At 38.9% G+C, this 19928-nt stretch overlaps 1 protein-coding gene across 2 annotated transcripts in view; it reads right to left on the bottom strand.

Annotated features, from left to right (window-relative positions):
• Dync1i1 (dynein cytoplasmic 1 intermediate chain 1) overlaps positions 1–19928 on the bottom strand; it is a 290802-nt gene that overhangs the window by 73577 nt on the left and 197297 nt on the right. The window lies entirely within an intron of this gene.

Raw genomic sequence — 19928 nt, 5'->3', positions numbered from 1 at the left:
CTTATGGCTATAGTTGATAGTATATTGCATATTTGAAAACTTCCCAAGCATATGTACGTGTTCTGATTACATACATAAACACAAAAATGATCACACAAGGGAATGCTTGATAGATAGGTCGACATTGCCACAGTATGTTGCATCCATTCATCAACACATCATGTTCTATGTTACAAATTTGTTCTTAGCTAAAACAAATAAGCAAGCAAGTAAACACATACAGACAGATGCCTGTGTCCAGGCTTGGCTCTGTCAAATCAGAGGAAGAGGCCTGGTAGTCTACGTACTTAACAGTAACCCAGTATTTCTATCACACAGAAGTGTGAAAGACCCAATTTGAAAGTGATCACTTTAGTAGTGAATGGCCGAGCATTCTCCTGAGGGTGAGTATCCCTTTGCAAAGTGTAGGCTGGTGCCTATGATACTTTCTTTATGTGAGTTCACACCATTTTAAAAGTTGGTCCATGGGAGAAATGTATCATACAGTGCCCTGAAAGACGGCCACACCTTCGTTTCCATCAACTGTTGCTAGTCTTTATGTCCCTCCTTGATTCACTTCTCTTTGATGACTAGACTCTCAGACCTTGCTAAATGGCTGTGACATTGACAGGCCTGGCCTCTTCTTGGCCATCCATGAAATCAGGGGACATGATGAGTCTTCTTGTTTGTTATCAGGCAAGCTTATAAACATTTTCATCACCATAGATTACATAATTGTCTTGTTTGGGGACATCCTGAGGCTCTGAGACTTCACTATATCAGTCCTGTTTGGAGCTTGTTTTCCCTGTATCTTTGCAGATAAGGAAACTTAGGCCCTGAAAATACAGGCATTGACCTGTGATCGAACAAACAGAAGACTGAAAAAGCCCAGGTTTGTACCACAGCCTTCGGCATTTCAAAGCCAGCATGTAAGAGCAACTGTCAGGATTGAATCCTGGTACCGTTTATTTCTGGGACACACCCTCCTTCCCCTGCACCCACACTTCTGATTTCCTCCTTTCTATCAGACTGAATCTTGTACCTCCCCACATGGCAAAGAGAACAGGTGGAGCCTTGTCTACTACAGTGGCCTTGGCAGGGATTCCCTGACCCCTTTACAGCTCTGTTTCTGCTGGTCCTATCAAGACGGCTGCCCTCCTCATTCAGTTCCCGGCCTGTGGGTTGTGACAGGTGACAACTGAGGTAATTAGTACCAATCGTGGTGATATTTACCATGAGGTGGGTATTCCTGCTGAGAACTGATTGAGGCCAATTAATCTTTTCATGAGAGTCTACTGAACAGCTTGCCACCGCTGGGACGCCAGTAGGGCCCCTCCTCACAAGCTCTCTGTTTATTGCCACTGCTTAAGGAGAAATTTTGTGTTTTGGTCTTGTCACTTGGCAACCTAACTAAAAACAGCATTAAAATCCAAAAACATCTTCATGATTACATCTATCCTATCAAATTAGACAAATTGTTATTGATTATTGTATATATATTTAAAAAAAACCCAAACTGTGCCTCCTGTGGATTTTCACAAACAAAGGTGTATTCTTATTTAGAAGCTTTCACACAGGAGCTGGGAAACACTCTTCTGAACTCACAAAATAAAAAATTAAATTCATGTATCTTTTAATTTTATAGTAGGCTCATTGTGAGAAAGAATTATCTTAAGCAAAATGGTCACATTGCTTTGAGGAAAAACAATGGCTTATGCCTTTTAAATGTTTAAAAGTTTATTCATTAAATATGAATGGAAGATTTGAGGTGCATTCTATACATATATGTACCTAGAAAGCCTTACAATTAGATACACAAGCCAAAAATTCAAGGTTAAATCTTCACACACACACACACACACACACACACACTCACACTCACATACACACATAACACATACTCACATACACATACAGCCACACAGAGACATACACATACATACACATACACGCTCATATGCACACAGCATAGAAATTTATGCTAGAAACAGTCTAGCAGCAAGGACAAAAATCTCAGCAGCAAGTTGGTAACCATGAAGTCATTCTAGAGGTACCTCTGCCATCTACCACATGATGCATCAGAATTTTGCCTGTGTGTGTGAGATGTCATGCTGTTTGGTAAGCTGTCACATGGTAGAACATGTCACATGGTGGAATTTCTATTTCCTCATTTGTAAAGGCCGAATTTGTTTTTGTTACCAAAAAAAAATTGTAGAAAAAAATTTTCAAAAGAGAAAGTAATTCTCACCCCTCCTATTCAACCTTCCAAGTGAGTAATCAGAGCAACTTTTAAAATGAAATTTTTATAATAGGTTTAATTTTTCTAGGAAAGCTGTGGAGTCAGTTTCTATAAACATGAAGTCATTTTTCTATTGTGACCTTCTTGTCATTATGTTAACACAGAGACTGTCAGAGCCAAGGAAGCCATACTTATCATCCTGTTAAGTAAAGCCCACACATCATCCAGATGTTCTCAGCTGTTGCATCGAGTCCTTTTCCTGTTCTAGGACTCCTATCCTGGAGGCCACATTACACCTGACCACTGTGTCTCCTTAGGCCTTTCCAGCTGTAACAGTTCTTGAGATTTCCACTGCTTTGAGAAAGTACTTTGTAGGTATCTCTTGTTCGGGGGTTGCCTGTTTTGTTTTTAATATTGAGACTATAATGAGTCAAACAGATCTTTTGAGGTTGCGCAAAATACTCTGCACCAAAACAAAATTAGAAAAGAGAGCCAAAAGTTTTCAGTACTGAGCTCAGCTGCTGAAAACTTTTAACAGTAGCATTATGGCTATCATTATTTATCATCTATCTATCTATCTATCTATCTATCTATCTATCTATCTATCTATCATCTATCATCTATTTATTGAACAATCTGCCTATCTACTAACATACAATAAATTCACTTTTTTATACATTTATTTTCCAAAGTTTTATTATGGTAAAAATAGGTAGGAGTTTGCCATTGTATCAGACAACAGTGCCTTGTGAAACAGTCTCAGCTCAAAAATGCTTTTTTCTGTATGGGTTTTGAGTCAATTATCAACTTCATTTTGGGCTTTCAGCATAAATGCAACACAAGCTGCTCCGCCAAGATTGGAATAGAGATGAGGTACAAAACCTAGAGCTATGATTTCCTTTCAGGGACAAAAGTAATATATAGGCAAAAATACACATATTACCTTTGTATGTAAAAGCACCAGTTTTATACGGAGAGAATGTCTAAAACATGTTTAATTAAAAATATATAAAAATTATATATAGTATGTGTCTATACTCACTCCTTTTATTTGAGTATCAACTAGCAAAAACAGATTATTCTGTTCAAGAATATAGAAGAGCTCCAAGCAACAGGAAGTGTGGAGGCAGTGTTAGCTTCAGTGCTTGTTCAAACATGATGGATTAATAGGGGAAAGGGAAGAATTCTGCATGTCACCAGTTTAGTATCTTCAAAAACACTTGGGGTTTTCTAGAATGGGTAGCTCAGCCACATGAAAGCTATGTTAAGGGATTCAGCCACACAATTTCTCTAAACCTAGGGCTGGGACCTATCCACTTTTACCAACCGACCATCCTCCTTGAAGTGTGGCCACAAATTAAATTTATTTTTATTGAAAAAGTACTAAGTCCTTGCAAAGGGGCAAACACAGCATTCATAAGTATGTCGCTATCCCTTTCCCTAACCTTGATAGAGTAGCTCATAGGAAAAGAGTCAACATAGATTGTTTTTTCTTCCTTGGAGTTTAGCTATACAATTCTCCTGAAGAATAAATTCAGTTATGTTTTCTTTTTCTTTTTCTTTTCCTTCCCTGCTCTCCTTCTCCCCCATCCAGCCTGCCTTCTTTTCCCCTTCTGCACTTCTTTTTCCTTCCTGATATTTCCCTACCCTGTTTTCAATCACAATAATAAATTGGCCAGTTGTACGAAAATGAAGGAAGAAAAAAATGTCACCTCCATATGTCACTCAACAAATGCTCATTAGCCAATTAAATTTCCACTTGAATGATCCACCCAAAAAGTCACAGGCTATCCCACATTAGATCATGATTACTAAGCCACATAGGTCAGAAATTACAGGGAACCATCAGAAAATTTAAAAAAGCAAAAGAAGAAACCCAAAGTATTTCACCATATGCAAACTCTTTGCAGGGTTGGTCTGGGTTGCTATGGTGGATTTGCTAGCTGCAGCAGTTCTTGGAATCAGTAGAGTCATTCATTCTAAACTTAGCAAGAAATTGCAATCATCCATTGGGAATGGAATTCGAGCTTTTCACCTAAAAGCTGTTGGCTAATACAGACCCTGGGAAACAAATAGGAAGTAAAGTCCTGTATCTAGTGCAGTGAGAGGCACTGAGGTGGGAAGTCCAAGTGAGCCTACCCATGAATGGAGTTAAATCTGCTCTTCTTTAGGCATGGAGAAGACTCAGGTGACTGGTAGATCTCTGATGTTTCATATAGGATCCAAAGGCTGAGAGGATTAAGAATCTGTCCTGGACTCCTCCTTCAGCTTAGGTAATCTCTTTTTAACACAGTGTTTATGTACACAGAAGAAGACCAGTAGACGAATAGGTCAAATTTCCTAGAGTTCAGCCTGGGCTGGATTTTAAAAGAAAACACCAACTAGTAAACAATCAAGAGTCAAGGATATAGTGAGTTCACATTCCTTTAAAAGCAGATTGTGAGAGGGAAAGACATGCAAGGTCTACTGGGGACAAGGAGAGGGGTACCAATGAGAGAAGCAAGGGAATGAGGAAGAGCAGTGGGGAAGGGGAATTAACAAAAACAAAGCGCAATGATATTTATGTCTGAAAATGCCACAACAAATCCTACTACTTTCTGTGTTGTCTTAAAAATGAAAGGAATAGATAAAATTTTAAAATTCCTTTAGAATCAACTGATTAAATTTACATCTTTTTTGGGGGGGCATTTTTTTACAGGTCTTAAACTATTGCTAATCATAAGACTTAGAATGTATAAATCAAAGGGCATTTAGGTAGATTTTTGAAGTTGGCAGTTCTGGAAGGAGGCTGGAGCTTTAGTACAGATCATACAGAACTGAGTCCCAACCTGACCCTATGTTTCCTCTAATGACTCAGGTAGCTGTGCTGGCCACTGGGAATGTAGTCGTAAACTCTAAGCCTGCTACAGCAGCGTGTGTACCAGTCAATTCTCATTCTGGAGGGAACTATTTTGCTTCATGCAGAAAACCAACCGATTTTAGGTAACGGATAAGAACAAAGTTTGTAGGAATCTGTGTTTTGTTTATAGGCTTGCAAGGAGGAACATTTTGTCACGAACTTTGGAACTGGAAACTGGTGAGATCACCAAGGGCCCAGTGAGATTTTTCCAAGAACTGAAAAAAGAAAGCTGCCCATTGATGCTGGGGCAATCTGGAACAATACAAAACCAGATAATGAAGAGTTAAGAAAACCTTCTCAGCTTGCTAATGAACTCCATCTTGCCCTGGTAAGACCACCCTCCTTTTAAGAAAGAGGTAATTTAATATGCATCGAACTCAGTTGTGTTTGGGCTTCATCCAATCTAAGAGTATCAGTGTGATAAATTATAACGAATTATCTATAATAGCCCTGAAAAACAAGATCCTTAAGCTTGATTTCTCAGCTTCTTTTGAATACATTTTCCCTTATTGGTCAGACAACTCCAAAACTTAAAAATATTTGGTATGGCTCTCTCCATATTCCCCTCAACTGAAAGTTATTATATATGTTCTGAGCTCCATTTGATGAGATCCATGGTTGTTGGCTGCCTCTACTAAATCAGACCCCACATTTGAAAATGACACCACCATTTTCCAGCCAAATAAGCAATAAATATAGCAAGAGAAGGAACATGGCCCCTCTAGCTTCTAAAGGGTTCCTTCACATGTTAATTTCCCTTTGTAATCCATACGGTGCTGGGAAGTAGGTTAGATAAGGCATACTTTCATGTCAGATTCTGGAGCTCTATGTGAGATTCTGGAGCAGCAGCTGGAACCAGGGCATCCTAGTGTGTGTGGGAAGAAGAAGGTCTAGCAGCTCTCTTACTTCAGCCGTGCTGCTTTTTCCTGTGATTAAAATTCCCCCAGGACACTTTTTCCAAGTAGGAGTTCCTTCAGTTGTGGCTTAGGCTGTTCCAGCCCTTCAGTACTGCACTCTATAGATGGCTCTAATTCCTTATGAGTAAAAGGATTAGATTGTTATTAACACGGGGATGAGAAGGCAGCACAGACCTTGGATAACAGATTGTGTGGAAGGATGCACCCTCCAAGGCCCCACACACATAGGATGCAGAAGTGATAGGGAGGTTTATGAAGTGTCAATCAAGACCAGTTTTCTATAGGGAAATCACAGTAATGTTAATAGTCTTAACTTCATCGTAGGCAAAATGCAAAGGACCTGTGGGATTCAGGTACATGAGCAGAAGCTGTGTTGCTTCTTCTGTGTTGGTCTAGGTGCCTAGGATAGCTCTTAAGAACCAGAGATGTATGTGTCAGTTTCTAATTGCTACTGTAATGAATTACTGCACATGAAGGCATAGAATAACAAGAACATAATTCTGTTACAGTGCTGGAGTTTAGAATGGCTAAGAGAGCAGATGGAGAGAGAACTACAGTCTTTCCTGGAGGCTCCAGGAAATAATCAATTTCTGTGTTATCTGCTCAGCTTCTAGAGTCCATCTAATTCCTTGTCAAAGCCAGTCATGGTTGGTCCAGTTGGCTCTCCCCACAGCCCTCTGATGTTTTCTGTTGTTACTGTCCCTTCTCTGAGGGGATGCTCTTGTCTGCTTCTGTCACTTGGAATCAGCCTATTAGCCAATACAGGATGTGATAGTTTGTATATGCTTGACCCAGGGAGCCCTATTAGAAGGTGTGGTCTTGTTGGAGCAAGTGTAGTCTTGTTGGAGTAGGTGTGTGACTGTGGGTGTGGAATTTAAGACTCTCATCCTAGCTGCCTGGAAGTCAGTATTTTGCTGGCAGCGTTCAGATGAAGATGTAAACCTCTCAGGTCTTTTTGCTCCATGCCTGCCTGGATGCTGCCATGTTCCTGCCTTGATGATAATGGACTGAACCTCTGAACCTGTAAGTCAGCCCCAATTAAATGTTGTCTTTATAAGACTTGCCTTGGTCATGGTGTCTGTCCACAGCAGTAAAACCTGAACTGAGACACAGGACAACATCCTTTTTAAAAGATGTACACTATGATCACATTTCTAAACTCTCTTTTGCCAAAGGGTTCTGATGTTAAGACCTGGATATCTCTGGGTGGTCATTCAATCTACCATTCTTCAATAAATATCAATACATTTGTAGAAAATTTGAGAAAAATGACATATTAAATAGTTCACATTATATGTGAGTTAGTTGGCAGATCAATAGTTAAGGACATAGTCACATGTATACTTGAGATACTGCCAAGACACACAACCCTCATATTGCCATAGTAGTTTGGCTCAAAAAATGCACATTGGTTCTGTTCTACTTTCTTTCTCCTGATAGAATATTTTCTAACCAGATTATGTGAATTGTTCACTGTCCCTCAAGAAAGACAATGACCAAAAGCAATGCTAGAGATTCAAAGTTCCTTTCCACAAGTCCTTGGTAGTCCTCGTAAAACACCAAGGAAGAAGATGAGATCCTTAGGTAGGAGTTGAGATAAGGCACATTTAAATCCTAAGAACAAATCCCCTAAGTATACCACTGTTAAACACTTTTGAACCACAAACATTTTCCCTCTAAATCTTTCAACTCTGTATTGTATTCTCTGAATGATTCTGTCAGCTTTCCACATTCACTTCTGTCCAAATCTATGGGCCTTTGGCCAAAACTATTCAACTCTACCCGTCCCGGTCCACAATAAAACACTTTGCAGTATGTTCCCTCTCACTGACACCCACGGAAGCAGACAAGGTTTCAGGATGGTTTGGGTAGGAAACCTAGATTGTGAGTTTTTCATTTTTAACTTATCAGTTGTTTTGATGCTGATGCTTTATGCATACCAGTCTGTGAATCTTGGGCTTCTCCATTATAGCAACTACAGGAATCCCATTTCTCTTTAACTTAACTGCAGATAACAATTTGCTATACTTGCCCTGCATTACTTCTACTAATGTATCAGATACAAAGACATCAAAGAAAAATTAAGAATAGTTGAAAAGCAATTGAACACTGTACTTAGTATGAGTGCAGGAAGGTATAATTATTGAAGACTCAACTGGCATGCAATCTCACTTTAGGGTTTGCTACAAGACCTCATCTTATACCTGACAGTGACTTCATACTAGTCGCAAACAACATTCTGGCCTGACTCACTGAGGATGTTAAGAATCTATTCGTTCTTAACAATATTTCTTAGCCTAGATGATAAAATTGCCTGTTGAAATATCTGGATGTCTATCTAAAACTCACAAGGTAAAAAATTCCACTATTTTTGCTTAGATTCCAAATTACTGAAAACTTAGCCCCTATTGTAGGCACCTAGAAACAGCCTACAGTTTGAATCACATTGTGTAAAACTTTCAGAAAGAATAAAAATTTCTGTTGAAAAATTTTGCTCAAGAATTAAAATAAAATCCCTACTACACTTTAGTTTTTCATCCTTATTAAATTTTATATTCTTGAACATTATTCTTAAAATGAAAAGAAGCTGGGTAAATTGATATGCATGGAATCAATCATAATTGCTATCAAGGAATAGAAAAAAAATAAAACCAAGCACAAAATGAAGTGAAGTTCAGAATTAGTTGGCATCTTCCAGGAACAGATCAGAATGTGATGGCAATGAGATCTTTCATAGGTCAATTCCAAGGTACTTACAGATGCCCTTCTGTGGCTATTATTTTTCAAGTTAAATGTAATGTTGAAGAAACCTGTAGAAAGACTTCCCTCATCTCCCCACTGTAGAATTAAATTTCTTTTCTAAGGGCAATCATGCTAGGTAGGGAATAAGAGTTCGATTTTCTTGTATAATTTGAGTAAATACCTCAGATTACCATCCCCCTTCCAAAATGTAGATACGGGCTACGGCTAGCTATAAGTTGTCACAAATCTGGAAGACTATTTTAAAAATACATTCAAAATGTTTTGACTACACGATGCCAAGCATCTGGTAATGCAAACTTCTCTTAGGTATTTCTCTTCCTCAAACATTCAGCCTTGTGTAGACAGACACTGTGCCAGGATTTGAGCCACATGCTTTATTTGTAGGATAACAAAAACATATATGGGAAGGTAAGGCTTTCCTTATGATTTTGATTAGGTGAATTTAACTTAACAGCCTCAACAGAACAGTCTATCATTCCTGTGTTCTTGAATGACACACAAGCTATATTCTTCCCCTGGCTCCCAAAGCCTTTCAGGGACTTCCCGTGGCCAGTGTCTCCTTAAAAATAGTGTCTCCAAAAGGAAAAGCATTTGTTCACTTGTCTAAATAGTAGCTGACTTCATTGGTTTCATTTCACATCAAGGAGGAGGAAGAGTGAAGCTTCTAGTTTTTCTTTCTAATAAGAACCAGTCTTGGGAATACCTCTGGTTCACCAATCATCTTCAGACCATTTGAAGGATTCTCAAGTACAATGTAAGGTATCCTTCATGGGAGGTTGTCTCTTGCCTAATGTAAGCTTGCTCAGCCTTCCAAAGGCTTTTGACACCAACCAAACTAACCATCCCTGAGTCTACCCTGAGCCTTAGCTCTCTCAAGAGCAGCAAGTGTCCTTAACTACTTATCTGTCTCTCCAGACACTTGTTTTTGATAGACAGGTTCCTCAAAGGCAAGGAACAGAGGGTATTCATCATTGTGTTCTTAGTAATTAGTGTGGTTCTGGGCTCACTAACCATCTGCTGGATTGTTCTAGAAAAATGTACTCTGTCCTAGCATTGAAAAGAAGACCATTATATTTGAAATAACATTGAACAATCCAGTTTGAGCATGAACAGTATTTATAGTTTGGATGGGCAGATATATTGTCAGCAAGTGAGATGGTTTTTCAGAACTACCTTTTTATTAGAGTGTTACTGGGAGAATAAAAGGAATCTAGTTGATAAGGACATTGAAGGCAGTCATGCATCTGCTTAAACTGACCAGCCTTCCTTAAAACAATGCACACTTGGGGGACAAAAATAGTTGGATCACATTCTTTATGGGATATTTTTTGACTTGATTTCCTAGCAGTTCTAGAAGTCACTGAGCTGCTCGGGGTTCATTGTTGTTACATCATCAAGCATGGTGAGGCTGTGGAAGCTGGAACAAAGTAAATCTTGCTTAGGATGGTAAGATTTGTTCTCAGAGGCGGATAGGTCAGAGGGAAAGGCCAGAGGGTACCACAACTAGAAATCCTGAAAAATGATTTTGGGTTCACTAGCAGATACTGGAACTTTTATTCATGAATACCATTGCTATTTTCTATGGAAGCTTCCACGGGGGAAAAAGATAGTATTTGAAGAGTCCAGAGGACTAAGTTGGAAACAAATCTATTCTATTTTGTCAACAGTGCCTTTTAAAAAACAGATTTAATTTTTATTATTTTTAATTATGTGTAGGGTATATGTGTCTTGGAGGTCAGAGGTCTCAGATCACTGGGAGTTGAAGATGCAGATGGGTGTGAGCCTCCTGATGTGGGTGCTGAGAAACAAACCTGGGTCATCTATAAAGACAACTCATGCTGTCAGCTACTGAGCAATGTTTCCAGCCCTCTAGAATACCCTTATGTGACCTAGGAAAACTTAGATTATAGATAGACAACAGATAGATTATGTATAAATTATATTATATATATGCATGCCACCCAGATAATAAATCTGGTGGTTTGAAGTGGTATAATATGTTGCTATGTTGTTCTTACTATACTCATTAAGATATTTACTGCTTTTCAAATTGAATAGCATAAGCTATTGCACAAGATATCACTATTTCACTTTTAAATATACATAAAGTATTTGTAATTATTTTATGGTCTTTTGAAAAGAAAATTTGTCAAAGAAAAATCTAGAAAACGTTCTAAAGGGTTAATTTTTCCAAGGTGGAAAACATATTTACATAAATATTCCTCCTAAATCTATTCTCTTATCTAGATTTTACCAATAATACAGATGGTTGCTAACACTCCTAACCTTTTGTCAGTTTTCTGTTGATGAGAAGTCAGAATCAAGGATTATTACTTTTACAGAGAATATTTAGACATCCTGATGACATGATCACTATATGAAATATAATTCAAATTATCTCGGTTTAACACTGACTTTGACAGTTAATAAAATCATTTAATTTTCTACTATGGAAACTGTTTTAATAACTTTAACCACTTTTTAGATTATACCAGTTCTTTGAGATGAAGTACGACGGAGAATTAAAATAATCTGTAAATTGAGCTCTACTGCAAAGAGTAATTTTCATTCTTTTCTAGAGATGCTAACAAATGACCTTTGGAGGGCTGCTGGCAACTATTCCTCTTCTTCCTCGTCCTCGCCTTTCTCCCATGGCCCAGGCAACCCAGCTCCTGCAAGCAGACTCCAGTTAATGACCCCTTCCCTCTGCCTTCTCCCATTCTCTTTCATTCACATTCCCAACCCTACATCTCTCTTCTCATTTTCCTTTTTTTTTTCTTTCCGGGGAATGACCACCTCAAAGGATTAATTCAGAACAGGCAGCAGAAAATGGTAACAAGACTAGGCAAATCAGGATGTGGACTTAGAATCAGGAGGTATTTGGAGAGGTCCTCCAATTAAACATATGTTAGGAATCTGGGTTTGTTGTTCATGGCATACCTGCTGCCTGCGATTCCACCCCTGTCAGTTCGGCCTTGCCAGCAGAGCATTTCCCGATGGAATAATAAATACAGTGGCTTTGTACGCGTGGATCTCCGCAGCTCAGCAGGCTGCCTTTCTTTTTGGTCTGGTCTTGCAATTGGATCACAGGTGGTACTGGCTACTGAGTTAGTGAAATGGATGTGGACCCTCTGGCTCAGATCCAAAGAGAAGGAAGTTCAGGGCCTAAGGAATGAGGTTTCAGGCATAAAAGAACTCTTATGTGTTCCTATACTTTATATAAACTTATTCCAATTATCTTTCATACTTAGATTATCAAAAGTAGACAATCAAAGCCCATTGTTCTTGGTTTTAAGAAATTCTGTATGGAGACTTAGAGTTTCTTTTGTTTGTAATTTTTTTTAAAGATTTGTTTTTGTGGATTGTCTGTGTGTGAGAGTGTGTGTGTGTGTGTGTGTTAGTATGCAATGTCCATATAGACTGTTAAAGGACAAAAGTCAGTGAGTCACTCAAAGCTGGAATCACAGGCAGTTGTATGCTGCTAAATGTGGGTGTTGGGAACCAGACTCAGGTCCTTTGAAAGAGCATCAAAGGCCTTTTCACTGCAGAGCCATCTCTTCAGCCTTGAGAGTATTTTATTTGGGGCAAGTGGGACATTAGTAAGATCTCTCAACTCTCGCTTATGTTTTTCTGTAAGGGCAAGTGTATCCTCTTGCTGACAGAGAAGCACATAAGCTTTTGTTCTGGGGTTCCCAAAAGCCACACACATACAAAATTCATTCTTCCAGTTTTTGTGCTTACTAAAATTTCTGCAAATATGTAGAAGCCTAAGACTTTCCCCAAAGTTCAAAAATTTTTGTTTGGAAACCTCTGGTGTTCATTTCTGTAGGGAATCATGTAAAGCTTTGGCAAGTTTCTCTCTCTGTTTTCCCTAAAGAATCTTATTTGGAAGCACTCTGTGATACCAGAAGTTTGAATGCAAACACTTTTGATGTGAAGCACGCCGGTATCTAGCTCACGAAGATTTCCATGAGGAACTCTATAGGATAACAACATATAGTTTATGAGCTTCCTTCCACCCTTATTTAAAAGATTTTGAGGCAAAGAACAGTGATTCAGAATGTTTATGGCTTTGATTAATTCAATTTGTAGGTAATTCCCAACACTCCAATTCAGGGTGAATGTCTGCAATATGAACAACATGTAAAAACCATATAAAGTTATTTTTTAAAATTTAGCTTAATTTCAAATAACATGGGACTGAGACTTCACAGAGCCCCTCCATCATATTCTCTCTAGAACTAGCGACCTAGCTATGGTGTTCTTACTGGATAACAAAGGAGAATTGGCGGTCTTTTATACTATATTAGAAAAAGTGAGTATCTGGTAGCTAAATAGATAATGTGGAAAAATAGTTCCTTGCTACAATCCCTGGTTATTAGATACATAACAAAAAAAAAATCCTCAAATCTTGATCAACATAGGCATAACCCCAACATTTGATTCACAAATTCAGGGTTTTCACATAACATTATGCTTAACAACATATTAAAGTATCCGATATCATGCTAGAGAAACAGACATAATGAACATTCTCATTCATAATAAAGGACAATTTGGAGGTTGTGATTATTCTTAAAAAACAATTTAATTACGCTATCTTCCTCCCCTCCAGTGAGCCATGTATGATTTAAGAAGTAGTTGGCTTTCTTTTTATTATCCAAAGTGATGCTATTTTATAGAACGTGGCTCCAGTAGACATTCTATCAAGGAGCAAGCCCACTGTGAGGCTTAAATGGCAGGAGATTTGTGTTCACCATCAGTGAAGTCTAGTTCTGAGAATCAGCTGAGCTATCACGAACTAGACCAAACGTACTGAAGGAAATGTCACCAGAACACAGGGGTCATGATCGGAGGTGTGGCTTGGGAAGAGGGCACACACAGCTGGTGTTCTTTCCTTATGAGTTCATTCTCTCAAAACAGGTCCTTTTTCAGCAGTTTTAATTATGAGAGGTTGGCCTAGTGTTACAACAAATTGGAAGAAACACACAAGCTCTCCCAAATGGCTGTATCTTCCTGATCAGCCAATCACCTATTCCCAAGTATTAAAGACACAACCAGAAGATAAACCAATAAAATTCTATATCCAGCTATTATGCCAGTGTATATGTATCATATTTGATTAGAAGCTAAGATTCTCTAATACAAGTCCTGTGTTGTAAGGAAGGAGTAACAATATTCATGATGAGGATGGAGAGAAGGGGTTGGGAACAGAGAAAGACTGGTTAATGGTACAAAGTTAGAGCATGAAGAAATATGTCTGATGTTATGTCTCAAAGAACGGAAACTGATTATAATAGGGTATTGGAAATTTCCAAGTAGCATACAAGGGAATTTCCAACGATCTCACCAAAGAGAGTGGTATATATAAGGTAAAGCAAGTGCTGACTTCCCTGATTTGGTCACTAAACAGTGGACATGGGTATGATAGCAGCACACTTCATCCTATCAATATGAGTAACTCTATGTTAATTAAAAAATAAATGAAAAAATGTTTGTGAGTTCAATAGCTTCTGTACGTAGGAGTCTCTCAGCTTTCTTCCATATTTCTCTGTGTGTGTACGTCTGCTGCTGCTGGAGAAACACATTTGCTTTGATTGTAAAGCTCTATTTAGTTATTAAAAACCACAACTCGAGTTTTTATGCTTGGAAATTCTTAGAACGTGTTACTATTCTGGAGAACTAGCAGCCCGAGTCCTTGAGTGAACACTGGTTCGGTGGCAGTTTGACCATCTGAGCTGAGGCTTTTGTTTGTTCTGTAAGTAATACACATGACGATCTACATTCTGAATGAACACTGTTCTCCTGTAGACCTTTCCGAAGAAGAGTCGTTGACAAGCTGGTCAGCTGTGGGATCAAGAGTGGTACAGTAGCTTTTAGACACCAGGATGTGGACAGTGAGGACTAAGCCTGCAGGAGGAAGAGCTGAAAAAGCTCAAGGAAAATCTTGTGCATAAGCTGTTTCTCTTCTATTATTAGCAAGGTGAGGGGATCTAGGCAGCACTTCGTGGTCTTTAAGGACATTTCGGTTTGTCTTGGCGTGATGCACTGAAATTATTTTTTCCATTTTTTCATGCTGCCTCTGAAACACGACCTCTGTGCATAGTATATCTCAGGAAATGACAATTGGCCGTCGTATCCCATACAAATTGATTGGATATGACAGCTTAAAGGAATAACTCTTGGCGAGAGGGGATAGCTTTTACTTGTGTTCTCTTATTTTAATCCCTTTTAAGCCTTCTTGGTTAATTTTACTATTTCAATTAGATCATTTAAAAATCAACACATTACATACCAACCTCCCCTAAGAGCAATCATAAGATGTGATGGTTTTTCTGATACACGGGATAGGGTTTCAAATTTGCATTATTCTATCTACTGAATTAACTATGAATTCTAAACCAAACTAAGGCTGCCATGTGCTTTTAGGCATCTCTAATCTGAACCATCTGGCAAGGCGTGGCTTTGCAAAGGCATCCCTCTCAGGACACTCTGCGGATTCTGTCCCTGCTTGAGGTTTTGGCCAACTATCAACATTACTATAATTCTCTTTTATGAAATATAGCTTTTGACTGGGATTTTGGAGTCTTGCTTGAGTTTGTGTGCATGTATTTATATGAACATGGGCACTTGTGTCCACATTTCAGTCCCGTTCTCTGCATATTTCAGAATATATTTGCTGTAAATTTATTTTAAAGAGACAAAAGGTTTTGCTGTACATATGGCATGCTTGTGTTTGACCCCACTTACTTCACATAACCAAAGACGAGCTCACAGGATAAGGAGGGATATACTGCTAACTAATAAAGATAATCGTCATAGGCACTGAAATTACTTTTTAAATGGCTAAGTGCAGAAAACATGTCAGCTTTAGAACCAGAAGGTACAACTTCTAAATGATGGTTCTAACAACTATTTTAATATATAAGACAAAACAATAATTTTGAGGATACTGTGGTTAAAAATAACCAATCCAGGCACACCTCAGTTTTTCAGCTACGATCAAGCATAAAGAAACCAATCTAAGTCTTTGACTCGAGAGAAAAACAACACTGTGCTAAATTCTTTAGCTAGGAATAAGCATGTCAATGCAACACTAGTAATCAGTACGCACGTGGGAAGAACAAAATATAGACTCCTTGCTATAACAAAGGGTAGAAGGCTTTTCTTGGAAGTAAAGAAGATCTATTTTCACTGGGTCTCTTTGTTAACAAGCGCTTAGTTTAAAAAAGTTAAGTTCTTTTAAAAATTGAATCTTTTACAATTTCACATGAATGTGTGATGTTCCTTCACCAAAGTCCCCTCTCCACTGTCTTCTCTTCATCCCTTCTCTCTCTCACAAAACACCTTCAGTCTTTGTCCACCTTCCCCTCTCCTAGGTCTAACTGCAGGCATTGTGGTTGGGATGTTATTTGCTTTAGTAGGGGCAAGGCATCAGTGGCCATAGCTCTGAGGCACTCCTCTGCCTGAACTGTTCTGATAAGACTCTGTGAATCTCCGTGTGTCTGGGGAAACATCAGTCTATTTGTTTATTAGTAATGGGAGAGGGATGCAGACTGGTCAGTTCTTCTACCATTAGGTAGCTCATGCGTGCACGCATACACATAGAGAGAAAGAAGGTGCATTCTAGAAACAAATGATCAAGAGGTGATACTATTTCTGTCTTCTATAGATCTCTGAGGGAGAATACTGTCTTCCTGAGACCACATGATACTACTGGCATGTTTGTAAACCTGATCCCAGTTATCTGAATAAGGATAAAGAAAATCCTCAAGAGTGCTCTTGCATACACATCTCTAGAAGAGATAGTAAATAGGCAGCCTACTCTACACGGGACTCCAGATAGCCACATGAGCAATGAGGTTCCTTTATAAAGCTGAGGGCATCAGTATGAGAAGTTAATCCAAAACAAAAAATAACAACAACAAAAATAAAGAGCCCGCCAGCCCAACAAAAATGCATGTGTATCTAGCATGTGCCAGGAGTAACAGTAGGCATTACAGTTAATCCATTGGAACCCCTGTCAGTTACTAGTTAGTTCATTCTGTCCTCATAGTCAAAATGTTTTTCCCCATATTTCCTGCTGCCTGGCTGCTCTTGCTCTTTCTCTTGGAACCCTTTAGTCATAACCTTTTCCATTAAGAAACTAAAGATGTGGTGCACAAAGGCAACGGAACGCATGGCGTTTGGGTAGCATATACAGATTATTACCAATTTTGAAACTTATTCTTGTACCTTAAGTAATAACTATGGCTGCTATTCACTGGACACTTAAAGTGTACCCCACATGAGTGTTTTATATGTGCTCACTTATTTCAGTCTCATTAACAAGCCTTTGATTTGCCCAGGGTAGTTTGTAAGTAATAGATAAAGATTGTAATTCCGGGCTGTGTAGCCCATATACATGAACTTAAGTATATACTAAGTACTTATGACTCAGAAACAGTCTCATAATCATTCAGTCTGGAAAGCAATGGCTAAACGTCTGGGATGAGAGGACTCTGGACTTGTCTTGTGCTTCTCTTTCCTTGACAGATACATAAAAAGGGCACATAAATGAGTCTAGTCAATACAAACAGTGTTCAAGCAACTCCTATACCTGAGGAGCATAGGCCAAGTGCTTTAAAATGAAGTCTGGTTAAGACCAAGGAGATCAGAAAGTTTTTATGGAGAAGGGACAGCTATTTCAGAATCCCAACCAACTGTTGCCTCGTGGGAATGGCTATGGTGGATATCCCGTAACAGTTTGTTGAATGTTTTCACAACCTTTTCAAGGTTACAGCAAAGTAAGAGAATAAGGATGCTTAGCTAGGTTCCAGCTTCTTCCCATGGAACTCCTTTGCAATATTAGTGAAGGAAGAAAATGCAATGTTCTTCCACTTTGTTGTGGCTGTTCTATGTCCCTGTGAATGCGATGACATTTGGAAATGGCACACAGTTATGTCATGAACTCAACATTAGGGTTCTAATAAGATAGGATCAGTGTTATCAGAAGATACATCTGAGAGCTTGCTGTCTTTCTGTCTTTCTCAGATAGTGGAAGAAGGCTATGTATACACATTGTGTGTGTGTGTGTGTGTGTGTGTGTGTGTGTATTTATGTACATGCATGTCATTGTGCTTTTGTGGTGGTCAGAGAACAACTTGCTGGAGTTGGTTCTTTCCATCCATCATGAGGGTCCTGAGGGTGAAAATTCAGGCAATTAGACTTGGATGCAAGAATCTTTATCTGGTAGACTGTCTCATTAGCTCATATATTGTGTTTTGTCATCACAGTTATGTTAAGAAGTATATAGACTCTTTTCCTCGTTAATCTTGAGCCACTCGGAACACTCTTCCTCAGACCCAGACCCAAATCAACGTTTCCCTGATTTGGTGAATAGCTGCAGAGGGGCCAGGGGAAGAGGAGAGAAGGACATTTAGGTGGATGGAAGCCATAGGCAATTCTAGTGTCCACATCTAGATATATATATATGCACACTAATGAGATCCCTTTAGTTATCATAAATACACATTAATGGGATGCCTTTACTTATCATAAATACACATTAATGGGATGCCTTTACTTATCATAAATACACATTAATGGGACACATTTAGTTATCACAGCAGAAAGCTTCAGCTTGAGCTGTTCTATAGCAAGATGAAGAAACTATTTAAAACAGTTTGCTCAAAAGCTATATCATTGTTTTATGGTAGCACCAAGTCAGTCACTGCTCATTGGTCACTAGCATTCATATGTATACACAGACAGCCCTTTACTGCTGTGTTCAGATGAAGAATCATCTTGAATTCCATGTCTTTGATATATATCCCATGCAATAATCCCAGGTTCCCAAGATCTATCTCAATGTCTAACTCTACTCCTTGTGTTACTTGTTTGCAATTAGGTTCTCGCTGTGTAGCCTTGGCTGACTTGGAACTTGCTATATAGACCAGGCTGGCCTCACATAGATCCATCTGCCTTTGCATCCTCAGTGCAAAGATTTGAGGCATGCACCTCCATTCCCAGTCCTTGTATTACTTTCTCTTTGGAGAAGACCCAGAAAGAGGGTAGATGATAAATAAAACTTGGCAAGACTGATTTTCTGCTTCTAGCTTCTTGGGCCAAATGAAAAATGGAGTGACTGCTCCTTTTTTTTTTTTTTAAAATAAGAACCACTATTTAGTTCAGGCTCCACTCCACAGACTAGTCACATTCAGTTGAGAAAAAGAAGTATTTTCTCATGTCTGTGTTTCATGTTTGCCTCCATATTTAAAGTCAGTTAGGCCTGCTCCTCTCATCCGACCCATGACCTTTAGTGTTTTGTATTTTTTCTTTTCTTTTCTTCTTCTTCTTCTTTTTTTTGGGTTAAGAGTTAATTTTACCTTATATTCTTGTTATAGGTAATCTTTAATTTTTCATAACTCTGTACTATGAAATGTGTGTCATAGTTTCAGAAGAGCTGTGGAGGTCTCTTCTTCTGTTTGGTGACTTAGGTGTATCAAACATCTCATTTGAAAACTGGGTCTCACTGGGATGGGTATGGCCCTCATGCCTCACTGGAGAGGAGGACCGGAGCCATTACAAGGTTCCCTTCAATTACTGGAGGTCAGGCCTCTATCCCTACCTTCACAAGATTAGTATCACCACAGCCCTTCTATACTTAGAGAAGGGAGGAGATGTCAGGGGCCACCCTGCTTACACACTGAAGGCCTAAAATCAGCCACAGGCTTAAAATCAGCAATAGGCCTATCATACATGTATACTAACACCAAGTCTTGGATCTCTGTGGAAAAACACTGAAACGGATGGCTATAAGCTATTGTAAACAGCGAGCTTTCGTGGAAATTTACCAGCCTGAGTAGTCATAGACTTTGTAAATAGGTAGCCTTAGCGGATAATACCAACTTAGATAAGGACAAGTGAATCATAGGCAGAGTCATAGTGACCTGTCCCCTGAACTTTCACCTAGCCAATACCCTGTTCTGAAAGATATCTGTACCCCCTCTGAACACCTACGCTCCAGTGTCATCCCCTTCCCCACATCCTGCCTTTTTGTCTTTATAACCCCTGTGTGAATAAGTAAAAACTATGGTTTGATTGAAAGAAAGAAAGAAAGAAAGAAAGAAAGAAAGAAAGAAAGAAAGAA

The sequence above is a fragment of the Grammomys surdaster genome, unplaced genomic scaffold, assembly GCF_004785775.1.
Source record: "Grammomys surdaster isolate TR1022 unplaced genomic scaffold, NIH_TR_1.0 345, whole genome shotgun sequence".
NCBI classification, from domain to species: domain Eukaryota; kingdom Metazoa; phylum Chordata; class Mammalia; order Rodentia; family Muridae; genus Grammomys; species Grammomys surdaster.
This window is presented reverse-complemented; position numbering and strand designations above follow the sequence as displayed.